The sequence below is a fragment of the Engystomops pustulosus genome, chromosome 3, assembly GCF_040894005.1.
Source record: "Engystomops pustulosus chromosome 3, aEngPut4.maternal, whole genome shotgun sequence".
Taxonomy (NCBI): Eukaryota; Metazoa; Chordata; class Amphibia; order Anura; family Leptodactylidae; genus Engystomops; species Engystomops pustulosus.
In genome coordinates this window covers 160,927,968-160,948,887 of record NC_092413.1, presented here as the reverse complement: position 1 = coordinate 160,948,887, position 20,920 = coordinate 160,927,968, and the positions used below count along the sequence as shown (strand labels likewise).

The 20,920-nt window shown below is 39.0% G+C and overlaps 1 protein-coding gene across 4 annotated transcripts in view; it reads left to right on the top strand.

The window, feature by feature from the left end:
- Positions 1-20,920, top strand: part of NLGN1 (neuroligin 1) — a 489,783-nt gene that overhangs the window by 173,970 nt on the left and 294,893 nt on the right. For 3 of the 4 annotated variants that reach the window (XM_072142784.1, XM_072142783.1, XM_072142781.1), the window contains exon 1: positions 11,971-12,383. The exons of the other annotated variant lie outside the window; for it this stretch is intronic. The gene's annotated coding sequence lies outside the window, so the exon portion shown is untranslated. Of the gene's footprint in view, positions 1-11,970; positions 12,384-20,920 lie in introns of those variants that run through there. 4 annotated transcript variants of the gene reach the window in all.

Here is a 20,920-nt window from a genome sequence, read left to right as displayed (position 1 = left end):
GGGAAATTTTGGGAAAATCGGCGCAAAACGGTAATATTCGGGTAACCGGACGGAAAAACGCGATTCGGGCCCTTAGTAAAAAAAAAACCTGTATGTTGCATCTAGGGCTGTGGGGTCAGTAAGCCACTCCTCAATTTCCCTAACTTGGACTACCACTCCAGCTACACCAAAATTGTCATAGACTTTGACTCCATAGTCCTGTTTTCCTGGTAATTCTAGCAGTGCTAAGATAAATGTGGGCATTCCTTTGCAGTGCCTTATTACTTTACTTTACATTAGTTTGGAACATACTTGTAAAATGTAAGCTTGTCTTGCAAACGCTTGCAGACCAGATAACCGTAATCCAAGGTTCTACTGAATTTGTTTGACCTAAACCGAATTGTTTGAAAAATTATACAAAGCAAATCTCTGATTACTCGCACCTCTCATTTGAGACCAGTGAAACTTTGATAAGTGTTTGCCATTGAATACAAGAGTGGATACAAATAGAAGGAAAAATATTAAGGAGTGCCTATTTTTCATCGGAATCCATTTCTGAGCTTAGCCAAAAATTGTAAAGCCTCCTTGTTTAAAAATATAATTATAAGTATAATAGTTTTTAGCTACAATGCTGCAGTTTAGTTTCTCTATACACAATGTACGATAGGTTTTTCTTCTATCTTTAATGTCAAGCTGTGATGATTAAGTCAGTGAAATGTAATCTCCCCTCCTTTTTAATGAAAATACAATAAAGAATCCACTTATTTTATAAAAAAAACCTGAGAATTGAGACATATTTCTAAAGATTATTTTAGAGTCTACCAGCTTCCAAATAACACCACAATTAAAATAGTCATTCTGTATGACACTGTTTCCAAGCACACCTTTCCATTTTACTAAAATAAATCCAATTTTTATCTTTTATATCATTTAACTTCTAAGTGCAGAAGGGGCATCGATTTGCCTATATTACATGCCTATAGAAAGCTGAATAACATACATATGTTGTTTATAGAGGTGACATGTGTACAATGTGTGGATTTATGCAAAAAATTGAAATGGAGCTCCTTCATGGTTTACCAATAGGTTCTCACTGAGCTTCTGGCAGTGGTTTATTGCTATTGGGAAAAAAAAAAGATTCTTCCAACATCTGCCATTGAGGAGAGGTCGGGAGGTATACTTTTGTATAATTAGGGAATGTGTTCTATTTTCACTAGCATCAGGTTACAAAAACTTATTTCCAGCACCTAAAATATCATGATTCTTCCTTTTCACCTGTGCAACTATTCATAATCATTTTTATTTACTCAACACAGCCCACGTTATTCAGGAGCAATGGGTTCATGTGCAAACAAAATCGAATGATTCAGCGAGTAAAAGGTTTGCTACTATAGTGATTCAGTCTTGTTTTATATACAAGGTATTACATAGAAAGCTGCATGAGCCACTTACCAGACAATATCTATATGAGCAATCTGTCGTTATATTTGTCCAGTTTTATGACATTAGATCGTGAACTATAGTTTTATGGCTCTTCACGATAGTGTATTTGTACACTGCAGCCTGTGGCTGCCGTTGTCTCAACTGGACTCAAGAGACAGATGGTTTAGACACACAGTGTGAGTGTTCTCGTATTTCACACCCCACACTGTGTCTATAAAGTTGTGCAGCTGTAGATATTGTTATGCCGCTAGTAACCAGTGTGTAACAATGTTTTAATTACACTTTCTATTTGTTGTGGTGTATCAAGCTACCTGTACATGCCCAGCCGACTATGTAGGCAAAACTTTTCGCCAGTTTAGGAAGAGGATTCTAGAACATATGTCGGACATTAGGGAAAACAGGGATACCCCCATCGCTAAACACATGTGGCAACATCACCAAGGAAACCAAAAAGAAATTTCATTTCGAGGAATAGAAGAAGTACGACCATCCCCTAGGGGGGGAGACTGGGATAAACTGATACTTAGGAAAGAATCCCAGTGGACCTTTAAAATCAACTGTGTTCAACCATCTGGTCTGAATGACTTCATATCGTATGCAAGTTTTATTGAATAACCTGATACGATGTCTCCTAAAGAGCACCATGTGACAGCACCCCACAGGCCTAAGACTCGGTACACAAAGTTACTGTAAAATGAGCCTGCACTGAGCAATAAAGAATCATACCATAGGCGACTCTAGGTCATGAATGAATAGTTGGACTCCCCAACAAACAAATTGATCCCATACTAGCATTAACAGATGAAAAATATTTTTTCCCTTCTTGTTTTTTTAAAAAACAGTAAGAGACACTAGAATCTATTGGCACTAATCATGAAGCAGACAATTCCTCTGCACACTATGTAAGCGGCATCACTGTGATCTGTACATAATAACCTGCTAAGGAAGTCTGCAAAAAAGGCACTGGAAGCGGCGCTTTCCCTACTTAAATAAACATACCTCCCCCCAATTAAATATACCCTTAAGATATAGCCCATATCTAATAGAACCTATTGGAATATTAGTGATAGATCACTCCACGGTACATACCTGAAGAATCAGGGTACCACGGCTGGGAGAATGATGATCGAGCACTAGAGGGAGGTGCTGATAGCACTCTGTCCCTCCCACATGATTGTGATTGGCCGTTCACCCGGAATTCCAGTGACACGTCACTATGTGACGCTCGGTCCTTTTGATTGGACTAGAAGGGAGGCTCGTCAGCGGTGAAGAGTAGGGGGTGTTGAATAAAAACAGGACAGTGTCGGCGCGCGCCACGGCTAATACATACCGGGCGCGCACGCCGCACGGATGTCTTATCACCCTAGTGTAAACATGTCTAATCATAGACCCCTGAGGAATCTCTGGCAATGAGGAAATGCGTAGGGTCCTAGGGTTACTGTCAGCCGCCAGCTGAAATTAGATAGCCGCGTTTACTAATAACATAGAAACGGAGTACCCAGCAACAAATAGAAAGTGTAATTAAAACATTGTTACACACTGGTTACTAGCGGCATAACAATATCTACAGCTGCACAACTTTATAGACACAGTGTGGGGTGTGAAATACGAGAACACTCACACTGTGTGTCTAAACCATCTGTCTCTTGAGTCCAGTTGAGACAACGGCAGCCACAGGCTGCAGTGTACAAATACACTATCGTGAAGAGCCATAAAACTATAGTCCACGATCTAATGTCATAAAAGTGGACAAATATAACGACAGATTGCTGTTAAAAATAGTTTCAACATCTGTAGTTTTAGTCCTGACAAATATTTTATACTAGTAAAATAAAAGCTAAGTTTTATTTTTAACAAATACCTCCAATTACAGTGAATCTAAAGAGCAGGGAGATATTATTTATAGTACCGCATATAATAAAGAATCAGTGAATATCTATATGAGATTTATATCATATAACCTCTGTAAGAAGTTGACGACCGTAGTAGATACTGGTATTGGGTATTAATGAAGTGGATGGTCACAATGTTAATCCTGGATGCTGGGTTATAGATTGGAAAGAGGAAAGTTTGGGGAACGAAAAATCTATTAGCAGAGAGGAGGAGAATGACTTAGACAAGTATAACAGTTTTTGCCATTCAAACTGATTCTAGAGATGTTTTTAAGAAGCAGGAGATAAGAGCAGGCGAATTATCGAATAATAATAACTAAAGCAAAACAAATCCTAGCCTGCAGATATGTTGTCTCACATCTAGGGGTAGTTAATGGAAATAAAAGCGTTAGGTAATTTGGTGGGTGGTAGTAACCAAACATGTTCCAAAAAGGAAAGGATAGAGACCTATGAGACTTAAATACTGATGTTTTAAAGCCGTGTGCTGGTGATGTCATAGGAAGAAGTATAAAATTAGGTGTCAATAGCCTAGAGAAGCCACTGAATGCCAAATCTAGTCTAAGATGAAATGTGTAGAGAGAAAAGAAGACAGGACCATTGGTAGGTCCAAATAAAATAGCAAACTGAACAGGTGTACTATAGAAAAATGTCCTTTGCAGAAGGAGGATACAGGAGCATGAATTCTAGTTACCAATAGTTTTAGCCATCACAAGCCAGCAGTACCAAGACCCTGTTTCCCTATTGAGGCTCCAAGGGAATCCTAGCTTTTCATGGGAAATGGGGGGGTCCACTTGTGTGACTCACCACTTCAAAGGCCCCTGTCATGGCTTGTAGTACCACATTCTAGTCTACTTATCCCAGATCCTAAAACTGAAATCAGCAGACCCAATACATAGTTGTTAATTGTGGCTAGGCTTGAGCTCCCCAAACTGCAAAGTTTTGGGTACTACTTAACTAACCCCCCACAATTAACTACCATGATCAGTACTGCGATGTTACTACTTTTGCGTGCATGACTACAGTGGTTCAATTGCTGAAGTCGACTTTGCCAGTAGCATTTAAACAATTAACACTCGTGATTGGTTCCAAGACCTATCAGTGGTGTTTCTGGTGGGGGTAGCAAACCCAGATCTGAATATGATTTTAAAACTCAGACAAGGACTATTTTTATTAGGTCCACTCATCACTAGTTGAGGTAACATACTACATGACTGTGATCCATAAAACTGCAACTTGTTCTATAGTTTAAATCTGTTTGTAGTCAATATTTCATTTCTAACCAGCGTTCAATCTTGAGTTTTTATCTTATCTAGTTTTCAGCCACCAATTCCCACAATGATAGCAGTCGTGTAAATGAATATGTCATTTACTACATAAGGATATATATAGATTACAGACTGCACCTTTAAAGTTCAGCTCATTTCATCGATGGGGCAGCTCAGTTGCTTCCTCCTTACATAGTGTGTTAGGAACAATGAAAGATTCTTTTGTTGAATGTTCTGCAGACAGATAGGTTTTATCCCCTGTTGGGTATTGCATGCTGACTTACACTGGGAATAAAGGTTTGATAAATTCCATCATATGACTTTTTTCTTCTAGGTATAAAGTGTATGAAAAGCACAAAGGTGAAATTACTTTTGTCGCATTCCGTACAGGAGCGGCGCACGGTTTTATTCCCTGGAACACCAACCACAAAACAAAGTGCTCACATGCTCCGAATTAATTTTCATGTAGATGAAGGGTACATTACCTCAAAGACTTGTTTTCATTTTGTAAATATCTCACTGGCGCATATGACAATCGTAAGGAAATAAGAAAGGGCAATGTTCTTTTGGAAAGTTTTTAGAACTTACAGACAAGTTTATGGAGTGGAAATATTTACTGTATGTTGCTAATCTTTTTGCAAGAACAGCAGTTATAGACCGACCGTGTCACGACAGAAGTTGACTTTGGACAATTCCTTAGGGAAATATTACCATTTAAAGGGAACCTGTCAGCAGAAATTGACCTAATAAACCACTCCCAGCATGTTGACAAACAGGTGAACTTCTCCTAGATCATGTTTCTTTCATCGCTAAGTGTGGTGGCATCTTCTAGAAAAATCAACTTTGAAGTGAGATGGAAATTTGTTGTATAAAGTAATGAAGGCAGAGATTTTACAACTGAAGTCAAGCTCTCTGTTTCTCAGAAAGTCCCCTTCACGGTAATTGATGCCCCGGCACTGAGAGACATCACTAACCTCACCTCCTGAAGTCGGATCATTATTTCAAAGGAGAAGGTGTTCAGAGCTTGACTTCAGTGTTAAACTCTCTGCCGCTTTGAATCTATACATCCAATTTACATTTCACTTCATAATTGATTTTCTAGATGATACAACCACACTGAACCATGAAAGAAACAAAAACTAGAAGGTATTACACACAGAGTTAAACAGACCATAATCAAGACAGACAAAACAGGTACTGAGATAGGCTACCCGGATCAAGTAAAACAAAAAACAAATATGCAATAAGGTAACAAGTCAAGTAACAGCAAACTCAAGACATCAAGACTTAACTTAGCCAGTTTCACTTAGGAGAAGCCATAGGTGCTGAGATTGAAAATAAATTTTATTTACTGCAGATTTTTAAAAGGTCATCGTAGGATACAAATTCAGGAGCAAGGTGCACATGTCCAAGCAGAACATGTGGCAGATAGATTAACTGCTAACTAGGGTGTGTTTGTTATGAAAAAAAACTGCAGTCATTTTGACCTTTTGTGGCTAAGACAGCCTCCATTCAACTGGAAATTCCTCCCACAACATATTGTTGTGCTTTGGTGGCAATATGTACTGATTCAGCCATATATTTCTATATATATATTTCTGAGGCCAGGCAGTGATGTTTACTAAGGAGGTCTTTCTTTTCATTCATAGGACTCATCCCAAAGATGTTCTCTGGGAGGTAGATGAGGGATCTGTACATGCAACCAACTCATGACAGTCCACTATAATAAACTCTTCAGATTATGTACAATATTATTGGATTTTCATATGAAGAACACTGTGAAAACATATTTATTCAGTACATTATGTGTTTAGAATTCAGAAAATGTGGCTTCTACGGGTCTCTTGAAAACTGATTGTTGCTTCTTTGGGATTATTCTTAACTATGGACAGCAGCAAGCTGCATGGTTGCTTTGTAAAAACTACAGTTTTCTCATAGAAGTTAGAAAATCCAACCTAAAGGCTAAGCAACTCTTCAGAAACACTTCATACATTGGCTCTAGAGACCTAAGTAAAAGAAGTCACTTTCAGCAACCACCCACTGTTGTTGATCTACATGTACAGGTACAACTAGGGATGAGTGGACCCTATCTATGTCATGTAATTAATGTTGACGGCTCGCCAGCTATTCTATGCCATTGGACAGGTGCGCTGCAATTTTGGTAATTGTTATATGGAAGTGCTGATCCTCCTCCAATATGCTGGAGTCATTGTTATTTGCAGAAGTGCTGAGCTGACTGAAGTTTTTGCATGGGTTCTGGGCCCAAACTTGCAAGGTTTGGTACAGACCCACTCAACACTATCTATAAGATCTGTGATACTATACAGCACCAGTTTGCCTCCATGTACAACCATATCTTTTCTTGTATCTAGATAAGAAATGGGCCAATAGTATATCAGAGTCTCTTTTCTATTGTACAGTTTTCCCAATAATTGTATATTTTCATCATACACATGTAATCACTTAAAATTTATTTGATCCAGAAAACTTCTTTTTTGACTATACCTGTTTACAACATATTTGGAGGGTTTTTATTTCTGTTATTGAAAGCCAAATTGCAGAATAACCTTTCATTGTTTCCTTGTGTTCATAACTAGATTTCTAGAGTTTTTAGCATAAGAATCAGAATTAATTTGACACATGCCAAATCCTGATAAAGGAACCACTGGGTTAAAGCATCTCCAAATCGGTAGACCTGATGGGTTGTTCCATGGATGAATTGGTTAACACCTATTGAAAGTGATCGAAGCAAAGGCAAGTAGCAGAATTAGTGCCTCTTTAAGTTATAAAATATTGGGATCATACAGTAGATAGATATATAGATTGAGTAGATGATATAATGAAAGCAGTTATCTCTGATTAGACTACAGTACTTGCACCTACTTCACATTGTTTATTCATGTCAACATCTGCTTGTGAAAAGAAAGGAAAAGTCTGAAAAAAGAACAAAAATAGGTCTTATACCCCCTGACACTGGTTACCAGCTGCTATATACATTATGTGCACAGTAACTGACAAAATGTGTGCGAAATGGGCAACACAGGAAACCTCATAGGATGTTTTGTGTCCTACAGGTAAAGCCAGGAAGCCAATATGTCACTACTGTCCTTATTATGTCACCCGTGTTGTATGAAATAGTTTTAGAATGTTACCTTAAAATAGCACACGGTTGGCTGCAAGGTGTAACATAGCAGTGAATCTTGAGTCCAGCACAAAGGAATAGTCTACTATAGATTTGTTGTAAAATGTTGATATGTTTTCAAGGACTGATTATGAGCACAAAGACTGCATGTTCATTCCTGCTGAACTACATATCTGTAGTTGTCTGAAAGCAGTGCCTTGATCTGCACCACAACTTAGCTGAAGCTGAAGTTTAGAGGAATTGTGCAACTTTTTGCATCCTAAAGGGATAAGAAGTGTATATTGTAACTTAAAGGGGTTGTACCAAGTATAGATGGGTCGGGGGCCTATCATGAGAACAGGAACCCTAAGACCTGGAGATAAAGGCCACTGTTCTCACTAATGTCCTCATAATAAAAGTCCATTATATTGTATGAGAGTGCCAGGGTCTCGTTATCAGTGGGATCTCGGTATTGTGATCAGTGTAGGTCCCAGCAGTTGGACCCACAACGGTCACCTTGTTATTCCCTATTGTGTGGCTTTGTGATAAATTCTAAATTTGGGATAATGCCTTCAACTGTAATGTCTAGTCAACGGGGACCATAGTATGGCATAGTCATATCCACAAGAATAGGATACGCATTGTCATTGACCATCTCTTATGAAATAAGAGAATTTTTATCTATGATTTTTAATGCCCTATAAGGTCATTTGGAGAGGTGTTGTCATAATGAGCCAACCTATCACAGACAATAATTAGCAATTGAATAAGAAAGGCATGTTAGCTTGAGTTGGGTAGACCTGGATTTTCCATTACAGAATTCAGGTAAGATAAAGGGGCAAAAACCATAGGGTTTCCATAGTGGAAGTTGACAATTCAGAGCTGTATCTGTATAGATTAAGCCCAGACATGTTTTCTCTTTTTTCCAAAGACATCATGCTCTACTCTCCCATTGATTTCAATAAAAGAGCATTTGTGCCATACATTTTCCCTTGCTGAAGCTATCTGTAGTCCTAAAATCATTGATGCCATTTTAAAAAATAATTCTTGGCTAAAATGTCCAATCATGACGATGATATATTTCTCCACTTAGGCGCAATCACGAATTTCCATTTGATAGTTAGTAGTTTATTATTTACTACATGAATCTCAAAGAAGAAGAATCCTGATAAATAGTTGTGGAGATTTATTAATGTGTCTTACATTAGACCAGTAAAGAGTAGGACTAGACCAGTCTTCTGGCGTGTCATACTTTGAACCTCCTATTAGTTGGTCTATTTTGATGCCCCAAAATAATAAAATTCTTGGAGCAGCAATTAATTCTTTTTAGAACACAGGGGCACATTTACTAAGACTGGTTCAAACTGCACTAAGTGTGGCTTGCCTGTGTATAATGCAGGGTGCGCCGGATTCATGATTTCTGAGCCCGTTCTTCATGAATCTGGCGCTCCCTGAATTGGCCTGACAGAGTGCACAACTGTTTTCCTGGTCTATTTTTAACATGGGGCGTGCGATACACTTCTATCGGACCTGCATGTTAAATCTGGTGCGTGGTCCGAATGAACACCGGAACACCACCTAATTTGTGTCGCATTATGCCTAGTGCAGATGCACCACAAAACTGTCGTGTGTGACACATTTGTGGTTCAGACACTTCTTAAATACCTGTGTAAGCAGTTTGCACTAGAAAGAACATGCAAAGTCCAACAGAAAACTGGCGCAGAGCCCTTGATAAATGTGCCCCACATATTTTTTTTGGTAGAAGGCCATGTCCTCCCCAAGAGCACAGCCCTTTTTACACTTTGGAAAAGTGCCCAAAAATTTTATAAAATCCTAAATAAATGTGGAACAAGGCATTTTAGACAGACAGCTTGATAAATATCCCCCAATATGTCAAAATGCAAGCCTGATCTTAGGTATCAGTGAACGGCTGTATTTCTGTCCCATCCTGTTCGAAGCAATAATATAGCATCCATACCGGTGCACGGGGTCATATCAGAAGTGTAGCACAAGGTTTTACTAAAGAGAGGCCAATTGGACCCCTGTCCCAAATGGGGGTACGGAGGTAGTTGTACATCATTGTACATCATTGTTCTATAATGTTGTCCCTCTTCTAACTAAGAATAGCAGGTCACCAGCGGATTTTCAGGATTGTAAGCCTAGCTTTCATTATTACATATAGTTACAGTTTATACAGAAGAATTTTATCCTTACGGAAATTTTATTGTAATGGATAATTTAATCTATTTTCCACTGGAGAATTAAACCTGTGTACGTACTGTAGAAGCCCGCATTAATATGTGTGGCATAGAAATATATTAAGCATTAAAGATTGTGCCTTATGAATGCAACTTGTACAAACTTAATGAGAAGTTTCATGCTGCTGTTTTGTCTCGCCATTGTCTATATATAATTAAAATGGTATAAAGTATTGCCATGGAAATGCTGAAATATAGTGTTCCAGTTTCCTGTGAATTTTCAGTAGTAACTAATTATGAATATACCACCGAGCAGTGGGGTGTCTGGCTTCTAGAATTAACCCTTGGTGTGTTTGTTAGTCATCTGCTCAGTCTTTTTATTTTTGTAATAATCTCATTACACTAGAACTTGAGAAAATTGCATAAATAACAACACCATAAGATCATGTTTTGTGAATAGCCCGCTTATCAAGTAACTAAATACAGATGTATATACTATATAGTCGCTCTACATTTGGTATATGAACAAATGTTATACTATAGGCCAGTGGTGGCAAACCTATGGCACGGGTGCCAGAAGTGGCACTCGGAGCCATTTCTGTGGGCACTCAAACCATTGCCCCAGTTCACCAAATATGACCAAATCCACCAAATCTTCCTGCAGTCCCAGGCAACTTAAGAGATGCTGCTCTCAGCACTATTTTAAAGTGACACTTCATTGCAACTGTGGGAAAAGTGAGAAGGTGTTGACAGAACTGTAATATCTTTGGAGGTCCTCCTGGAGCCACTGTTCTTCCTGTACAGAGAGAGCCTGGAAAGAAGCTATAACGAAAGTATGAATTTGCCCTCCTTCTTTCAATTGTATTGGTGTCCTCAGGGGGGGATATGATTGAAAGATGTGGAAGAACAGGTAGCAATAAGTTACTGCTTAAGAAGCCATGTAGGCACTTCATGGTTATAAGTGGATTTAGCTTGTAGTTTAATATTCTGCCTGCATATACTTGTAGAGCAGTATGTACAATCTGCTCAGTGCTTCTTGCTCTATGACATACTACATCCAGAGAGGTCACTGTACAACCTGCTCAGTGCCTCCTGCTCTATGACATACTACCTCCAGAGATGTCACTGTACAATCTACTCAGTGCCTTCTGCTCTATGACATACTACCTACCACACAGATTACGCAGCGCTGCACAGGTGTGGGTTTCGAACCCGGGACTCCGGTGTTGTAAGGCAGAGGTGCTACTCACTCAGCCACCATGCCGCTCTTTCTTATATGTACTGCTCAACTTAGAAGGCTCATAATATGGCGTACCATATGGAGTATTGACTATACAATATATATCTGGAATTCGTCTAGGTATGAGAAGGCAGCATAAATACAAATAATAACTATCTTGAGGCTTCACATTCTCTTCCTCTTATTATAATTCGGCGTTTTATATATATCGATACCAGCAGGGGATATATATACTCAGCGCTAGCGCATAATGATAGAAGCCTTTAGATTGACTTTATTTCGAAACACCTCACTTGTGTGCAGCTAAGGCACTATGTAACATTCACTCTATATTTGAAAAAAAATGAAATCTGCAACAAAAATGACATAAAAATCCACATTTCTCAATTCTCCTGTGTAAAATCTGCAGTTTATTTGCCATGTGTGCAGCTGGCCTTGGAGTGCACTTGCTGCACTTGGGATGATACTTAATGCAATTACCATTTATGCAGTTGTCTTATTCTATAGATTACACATATATTAATAAAATATAAATTCCCTGTGCTGTTTTTATTTTGCTGTGATTATATCCCAGACATGCCATATCATTTATCTGTTTGCTGTTTCTACTTATTAAGTTTAGGGCTACAGACGATTGAGATAACTACTACCCTTTTCTTCCAAACATCTCATTTTCAGCAGTGTTCTGTATCGATGGCCATTTACTGTACTTGCCTAGCAAGGGAAAAAAAAAATCCCATCTATCCATGTGTTGCTTTTTTTGCAGTGCAGCTGTAGTTGCGCTCATCACCGCTGGGGGCGCATGTGCACCAGTTTTCGAGCAGGCAGAACATTAAAGTTCCAACCTGTGTAAGAGGAAAACAGGGCTAGAAAGCGGAGCGCACGGGATCCGGGAGATAACGGAGAAATCCCTGCCTGGCTGAGCACTGCTGCCAGATCTGTCAACCGGGAGCCTGCACTCACAGCCGGGGTCAATATTCCGTCGAGAGAATCCACGATCGCTGGGATTATGACCGCAAGGGATAAGCCCCCGTTCACACATACACTCTGCATGTGAATCTCGGCGGCTGCATCTTCCAGGGAGTAGTTGCATGCATCCACATGATGAGATTCTTATTGCCTTAAGAAGAAGAAAGGGGCAGTGTGTGGGATGCTGCCTGAGACAGAGCAGGGATTCTTCCTGAGCTCAGAGGAATGAGGCAAGAACATTCACATTGCAGAGATCCAATGCTGCAAGAAGACCTGGTAAATACTTTGCTGCTTTTCACACTTGGGGCTGAGATGCTGGGGACTGTGTAGGGGGCTATGGAAATCATGCAGGAAGTTGGGAGGGGGTGGGGAGCAGAACCAGCCCCCCCCACCCCTTAACTTTCAGGAGTCTTTTGGGGGTGAACTGAAACAAGCCCTGGAACTGCTAAGCCATATAGTCAGAGAAATATATTTATATCTCAGTTTCCATGTTCTTGTTAGTAACAGAGATCATTTTTAGAACACTCTGCAGCTCTATATATCCATCATCTATCTATCTATCTATCTATCTATCTATCTATCTATCTATCTATCTATCTATCTATCTATCTATCTGCCCATCTTCTATCTATTTGAGTTTATTATATCTTTCTATAGAACTATATCTCATCTATCTTTTCAATATCTCATCTGCTTATCTAACCAAATGGTACCTCATCTGTCTATCTAGCCAACATCTATCATTCATGCACTTCCTACTATCTATCTATCTATCTATCTATCTATCTATCTATCTATCTATCTATCTATCTATCTATCTATCTATCTATCTATTTACATTTATTGAGAAGACCTTTCATTGTGTCTGATTAGAATTTGCATGCATGGAGCAGGATTAACCTTTTCAAAGCCATGACACTCAGATGGCTTGCAAGTTAAGCAGTGAAAGGATTGGTGTTTTTTTTTGGCTGTGCTATTGCTGGATTTCATGACAATTTCCCTATGACATTATCGCCATTTCAGTTTAAAAAATATGTTTATACAGTATCTGCCCAGGCAGACAGAGGTAGATGGCTTTTTGGCCCAGTTTTGCTGCTGAGTGTTGCCCAGTATCTGTAGGACCATTTGCTTACGAGGCCCCCTCCTCCCAGCTCTGAAATAAAAAGAAATATATTTCCCCTAGAAAAATCCTAATATTTTTTCAGACAGTTTTTTTTTAAACATTTAACAATGGTCAGACTAAAGCTCCAAAACTGGGCTTTCTTATTTAGTGAAGGGAGGGATCCAGAGGATTAAAATGACTCTCGAAATAACAATAAAAAGAGGTTTATCAGCTTTTATATTATGGAGAATTTGTTTTCTATATCTAAAATACACCATTTTATCGGCTTAGCTTCCTGCCCCACTAAGGTCTGATGTGGAAATGTGCTCCATTGTTTATTGCAGTGATTGGATTTTGTCGAAAGAACATGAGAAACATTGTAGACAGTGAATGGAATGTGTTGATATTAAAACTAATTAGGAATCTTTTCTACTGATTTTATGCTTCATGTAAAAGCAATGCATGAAAGAATCTATTTTTAGTGTAAATCCCCAGCCACAGATGCATAGAAAAGCTGCACAGTTCTTTGTTAGGATGATATTTAGTTGTATCTTATTCATAATGACCACAGACTATAATGTCAATCAGGCCGCTATGCTAATGAGACACTTTCATGTCACTATTTATATTCCCTATAAGTTGATTTTTTTTTTTTTTGAGGACTGCCCATTAAGATACAAAGGGCTGTTGCAGACTTAACCATGTGTTATCATTGTCAGTGGATATTTTGTGTACAGTCTGCGTTCTGTTTATATATTACAATGGGATATTATTAAATAGAAGAAGCCCTGACATTCTGTGACATCACTTTTCTGTAAAGTCAAGCCCTATAAATTAAATTGGGACATGATGTCTGTGCTAGACAGTGTGCTGTAAATACAATTGTTGAAAGCTGCGTTGAAGGAGGTGAACTTTGCATTAATTTTTAAAAAGGTGGATGCCATTGTAATAAGTCCTTACAATTCATTGGCATCATCTTCCCCTGTCTGGAGAGGATGACTTAAACATAACATATTTCTTCCAGTTGAACTCCAGCAACCTCCTGTCATCTAGATTACATTCTTAAGTTACATTTTTTAATGCTCTTTACATGCTCATTATCTGGATATATCTGGAGCGGGGGCTCTGCCTTGTTAAAATGTTAGGATCAATAAACAGTAGGGGTAAAATACAAAAGAAAATCAAGCTATCTTCAGAATGAGAGGTCTCTTATTCGTCTTGTATGTGCGTGTAGTGATGGATCCACCATAATAAGATCTCACTTCTAGGTTATTATAGATCCAGTGTTGGTAATTACACTTTGATGCACACATAGTACATGTGATGAAGTAATAAATACCATCCATCAAGCCTGCCAGAGTGCACTGTCATGTTCATAAAACAATAGTGAGGAAGCCTTTGAAGCAGTTTATGTGGTGGTTTATCTTTCATGGAGCATTTCTGATTGCCTTCCCTGTAATTCTAGTCAGTATGTTGTATTTATGGACTTGTGTCATGGTAGAATTATGTAGGATAGAGAGTGTCCTCCATCAGCTTAACCCTTGAGGGATCTTCCTACTGACTACTCTTGGTGACTAAGTGTTGATATCCTTTCGAATGCCCAGTCTCATGCCTTCAAGCATCTGCCACTTACATGCAGCCTACAGATAATCTTTTCAGGAACAGGGTGGGCCTCTTCCCAAGGAACACAAGTAGTAGGCCAAGGGAAAATCATCATAACCAGTGATGTCATGTAAATTTAGATCACTCAGATCTAAAAGCATATATTATATTTCAGTTTTGGAAAGTGTTTTGCTTATTTTTTTTTTTTTGCACACATGAGTTTGTTTTCACCAGGATTTTAGACAATCTCAGATGGTAACCAACATAACAGGATCAGCTACAGTATTTTAAGTTATAGCAATTTTTTTAAAGAAATTAATCAGCGAACAGATCTGCTGGCAATATTGGTGGTTTTGTGGGGGTCCCACTTCCATTAGCTGCCAGCTGTATGCCTGTTTGCCCAAAATATATTCCCTCTTTATGCAAAGTCAACTGTTAGAACAGGAAATGCGCTTTTTTTTATACTTCCCCAAGTGGACTAGGAGTACGTGTGGTTCCGCTCTCACGAGACACATAGGGGCAGGTTTATCAAGTGTCTGAAAGTCAGAATATTTCCAGTTGCCCATGGCAACCAATCACAGCTCCTATTTAAAATATTCATGAGCACTGGTAAAATGAAAGCTGAGCTGTGATTGGTTGCCATGGGCAACTGGAAATATTCTGACTTTCAGACACTTGATAAATCTGCCCCATAGTGTCACCTGACGTGTTCACGCCGACACTGAGATCACACAGTCTTGCAGCTCAGTTTACTGTGCTCGGACCCTGTAGCGACGAATTGGTGGCGACACACAGTGTGCACTCACTGCGTCTGACAGGTATGGTCAGTAATAAGTGTGTTTGGGAAGCGTCACCCTGCTGAGGACCTTTTTCTCTCCGATGCGGTTAGCGTACTTGGTTGCCATCTGACATTCGCTCTCTGATCTAGATATAAAACGGTTGTGCCGAGGTGGTTGTCCCTCACTTTGATTATATGTATACATATATATGTATATATTTATACACATTTACACTCTTCACGTGTGATGGACTATGTTTAATAAATCTTACGAATATGTTATTGATTGCTATGTACACCGATTGGTTGTTACACATGATGTCACTTCCTGCAGGGGATTTAAGCCCGCCTTGTACCACTGTCCACATTGCTTGAGAATGGCTGCATAGAGTCAGTCGAAACGTTGCTTTTTCCACTTGTGAAATAAAAAAAAACACTTATTCCACCGAGTGCTGCTCGCCTGTCTTTTTCTCTTGGAGTTCTTGGGATTTTGGAGTCAGACCCCATCGAGTCTGCACCCACTTTGGATTTCAATCCGTTATCTCACTGTGCCGCCCTTTTATGTTTTCTTATTTTCTCCCATATATATGTACACTTCAGTTTTCTATATCTGGAGTGGATCTCATCATAAGGCTCATATTGTAATAATATGTTTTACCCCCCACCCTGTATATAAATACTGTACTTAATTATATTTGTTATTCTAACACAGTTACATTGGGGACATGTATAGCTCAGCAATAGAGATGAGCGAGCACTAAAATGCTCGGGTGCTCGTTACTCAAGCCGAACATTTCCAGATGTTCGAGTGCTCGTTTCGAGTAACGAGCCCCATTGAAATCAATGGGAGACCCGAGCATTTTTCAGTAAAATTATAAACTTAACGAGCACAGTGAAAATACACAGTGCAGAACAGATTGCAGATGTTCGGGAACATCTGCAATCTGTTCCGGAGACACGCGTGCAGAACGGTGTTCTCCGCAATAGTATTTGAAGAACAATATGTGTGAAGAACAACTTGCAGATGTTTGGAAACATCTGCAAGTTGTTCTTCACACATATTGTTCTTCAACTTGCAGATGTTGCCAAACATCTGTAATGTGTTCTTCACACATATTGTTCTTCAAATACTATTGCGGAGAACACCGTTCTGCACGCGTGTCTCCGGAACAGATTGCAGATGTTCCCGAACATCTGCAATCTGTTCTGCACTGTGTTCTTTCACTGTTTTCTTCAATTAAACAATTAAATTAAATGTTTTAATTGTATCTTTTTACTGTTCTTCACTTTTTTTTTTTTTAAATTAAATGCTCGTTATCGAGCAGGGCAAATACTCGTCCGAGCAACGAGCCGGTCCGAGTATGCTAATACTCGACCGAGCATCAAGCTCGGACGAGTATACTCGCTCATCACTACTCAGCAACCTTTCTCCATTCAGACACTTGGTAGGAAGATGCTGTACAGCTGTGTTCTGCTCCACAGCCGCACCAACATGGCTTTAATTTGACTTTTTGGCAACAAAATGTTACCAGTGAACAATAATAATAATAATAATAATAAGTCCTTTATTTTTATATCACACACAGATTACGTAGAGCTGCACACAGAGTTTGCCAAATCAGTTCCTGTCCCCAATTGGGCTCATAATCTAATGAACCTACCAGTATGTTTTTGGAAGGGGTATGTCTGTTTTTATACCTGGTCATTCCTTAACCCCTTAATAACCGCCGTATCGGCTTTTTACGGTGGCTTTTTACGGTGGTCATTAAGGGTACTTCTTCTGACGTGACGCCTTTCTACGGCGGCGCGTCAGAAGAAGATTTCGGGACATAGGGTCAACATAGCATGTTTTACACACGTTGAGGGGTGACGTTTCTATAGTGGGGTAATTTATGGGGTTTTACTATTATTTAGGCCTTTCAAAGTCACTTGTAAGCTGAGTGTGAGTTTTGGCAATTTGCATGAAAATGAGAAAAATTGCACCCCATAACATCCTAGAAAAATGACAGATCATCTCAACATAAAGCAGACATTCCGTAAATGTTAATTATCAAGCTTTTTGGGTAGTTTTACTTCCTGTCTGGAAAGCAAACTTGGAAAATGAAGAATTTTTACAAACTTTTGCCAAATTTTCACTTTCACTGAACGAAATCCAAAACTTATCACTTAAATTTTGTAACTAACATGAAGTACAATGTGTCATGAGAAAACAGTCTCAAAATCACCTGGAGATGTTAAAGCGTTCCGAAGTTATAACCAATTATCGGGAGACAGGGCAGATTTGAAAAATCGAGTCTGGTCATTAAGCTGAAAACTAGTGCTGTTGATAAGGGGTTAAAGGAAATCAAAGCCTTGTGAAACAGAATTGGTTGGTTGCAATTAAATATGCTGTGACTCCTGTAACTATGCCACTGGTAACATGTTTTCTGCCAAATGTGTTGGAATCTGCAACTCCTGTTAGGGGCATCAAACTTAAATCAGTCCCTGTTACCAACTGATCTCTCTATCTTGAGAACCCAGAAATAAATGAATATAATACTAAAACTTATCTCAGTAGAGAGACCATGTGTAATAGAGACTCAGTTAAGATCTCCCATTGCAAATTCTGTCAAATACAGGCAGAACCCAGGTTACATACAAGATAGGTTCTGTAGGTTTGTTCTAAAGTTGAATTTGTATGTAAGTCGGAACTGTATATTTTATAATTGTAACCCCAGCCAAAATCTTTTTAATCTCTTTGACAATTAATAACTGTTATGGCTGCTTATTTGTAGCCTAAGGCAAAAGTACAGTAAATTACCAACATCCAGAGGTCCGTTTGTAACAAGGGGTTGTCTGTAAGTGGAATGTTCTTAAGTCAGGGACCGTCTGTATAGCATAAAAAGGTGGTTTTCCATCTTGTAAGATGCAAGACACTGCAATGAAAGTGTAATGAGTTATACTATAAACCATAGGATCTTTTGGGCCCGTTGGGGCCCATCATTTTAGTGAAGAAGGGAAAGGAAATCTACCAGCAAACTAAATCATGGCAAAGGGCAGAGAAAACTTATAGAGTGTCATAGACACTTACAAGGAAATCTACCAGCAAAATAAAGCATGATAAACCAGGGACACTTACTCATAGATCCAGGCAGTGTGATTGTGGTAATCTTCATATATTTGTTATCCATGGCCTCCTACCTTCTATAGTAAACTTTTAAATTATCCTACCCTAGCACCTTTGATCTGGCTTTACAGGATGTTACACTGTCTAACCCGTCTTTCTGCTCCCTCACCACTGAGGGTGATACAGTGTAAAAAGAGTAAAGAAATCAGTGTCAGATCGGTGTGAGTTCATGTATTGATGGAGGCTCTGGCCTGTTTCCCCAACATAAAGCCATGTGGTTGGACACTGTTGACACTTAATAAAGTAGACCGCATTAGAAGACCTGCAGGAAAATGTCCCCTTGATCTTATGTAACTGCTGTGATTGAGGTACAGGTAGCTGGTTACCCGTGCAAATGAGCTGGCACGTTCTACACCTGTTTTGCAGGCAGGTTGAGGTACCATTTTCTGATGGGGGTCTCAGGGTACTCCGGACAACAAGTTGTTTCGGGTTCGGTGGTTGCCGCAAGGACAGAAGAGGAGGGACTGGGAATATTTCTAACAGCCTGTAAAGCCAGATCACAGAGAGGTTATGGTAGCCCCTAAGGCTCCTTGGAATGGAGCCCATGGAAGGAGGCCATGAATAACAAATTTAGTTTTAAACACTGTGATTGTGGTAATCACTGAATGCACTGCAACCAACCGATTACAGCCAAACTTAGTGGTGATCACATGACCTGCCCAGGCAGATGCAGGACATGTGATGTGGACATGTGACCAGCGGCCATCTTCTATCATGTGTGTGCTCTGCAACGGACCGCACGGAGGAAATTAACAGACTTATTAAAGGGCCGGTAGCATTTTAATTCTCCATTACAGTCTATGTCACCAGCATTTTCTGCTAAGAGGAGCAAAATTTTAAATAACAACCAATTACATATTAGCTTATATTTTAATGACCCATTTCTATATGAATTATGCCGATTCCTGGAATACCCCTTTAAATCAGGAGAACAAGTTTTGAAAGCAGAATCTGGTTGCTGCAGATTATTTCGGATGTGTAATGGGACTAACAGACCTGCTTATGCAAGTTCGGCCTCCCCACAATGATTTCATACTGTATATACCAGTAATCTGTAGAGCTTCTATTTTATATCTGTATAGAAAATCCAATAAAGCATGGATTCCAAGCCAAACAATTGGCAATATATGGAAGGAAGAATAAGTACAGAATTGGTACACTGGGATTTTATGCTTATAGTAATATGCTCACCTTAATAGCGACATAAGGTATAAGTGCATCTAGGAGGCATGCAGCTAGCAACATGGATATAAACAGGAGTGTTGTCCATAAAGAGCTACCCATTAAATGTATGTTAAATGGAAGCAAGAAAGATCCATTTAGCACTTCTTCCAGTTGATCATAGACAACAACGTGTTTTGGCTTTGTATCAGAACCTTCATCAGGTTAGAATATCAACAAAACGTAATACTTTACAAATGCAGAAAATTGACTTTTATACCCCAAAAAACTGAAAACCTATTTCTCACTGAAGGAAGTGTGTCAGGAGCTTGTGCTAACCCACGGATATGTGAAGATAGCTCTTTCCTCTGTACAAACATGTGACCCGAGTCCACAGTACAACACGTTTTACAATGACAAACAGACACATGATTAGATAAAAATGTATATTAAAGAGTTACAATAAATAGAGAAACATTGATCAAAATATTACACAAAAATATTACACAAACTTCTGGGTAAGTTTTATTATTAAGTTTTGTTGATGTACAACCTGATGAAGGTTCAGGTTCTTAGCCAAAATGTGTAGTTTTCTATCAAATTGGAAGATGCGCGGCCTTCGTGTGGATTTCTCTTGCTTCAATTTCACATATTTGTATTAAGAAATGGAGAAGTATAGTTCATATCAAACAATATCTAGCATCAAAGGCATGAGAAATCATTCCTGACTGGTTGACAGTAGCCTAGCTGTATAACATCATTGGTGCCTGAAATCAGCTTACTGCTAGATGACATTATGTGTAGAAGTATAACATAGTAAATGTATATGACATTTCTTTCACTTACATTATTTGTCTGACATAAGACCTTCATTGGTATAAGTACTATTCCACCTTTACAGAACACATGAATACTAGAGTCTTGTAGTTCATGGATTATCATGTTATCAGTTGTTTGTTCACAATGTAAAGCTCCAACACTATAGTTACCATTATTGTGACAAA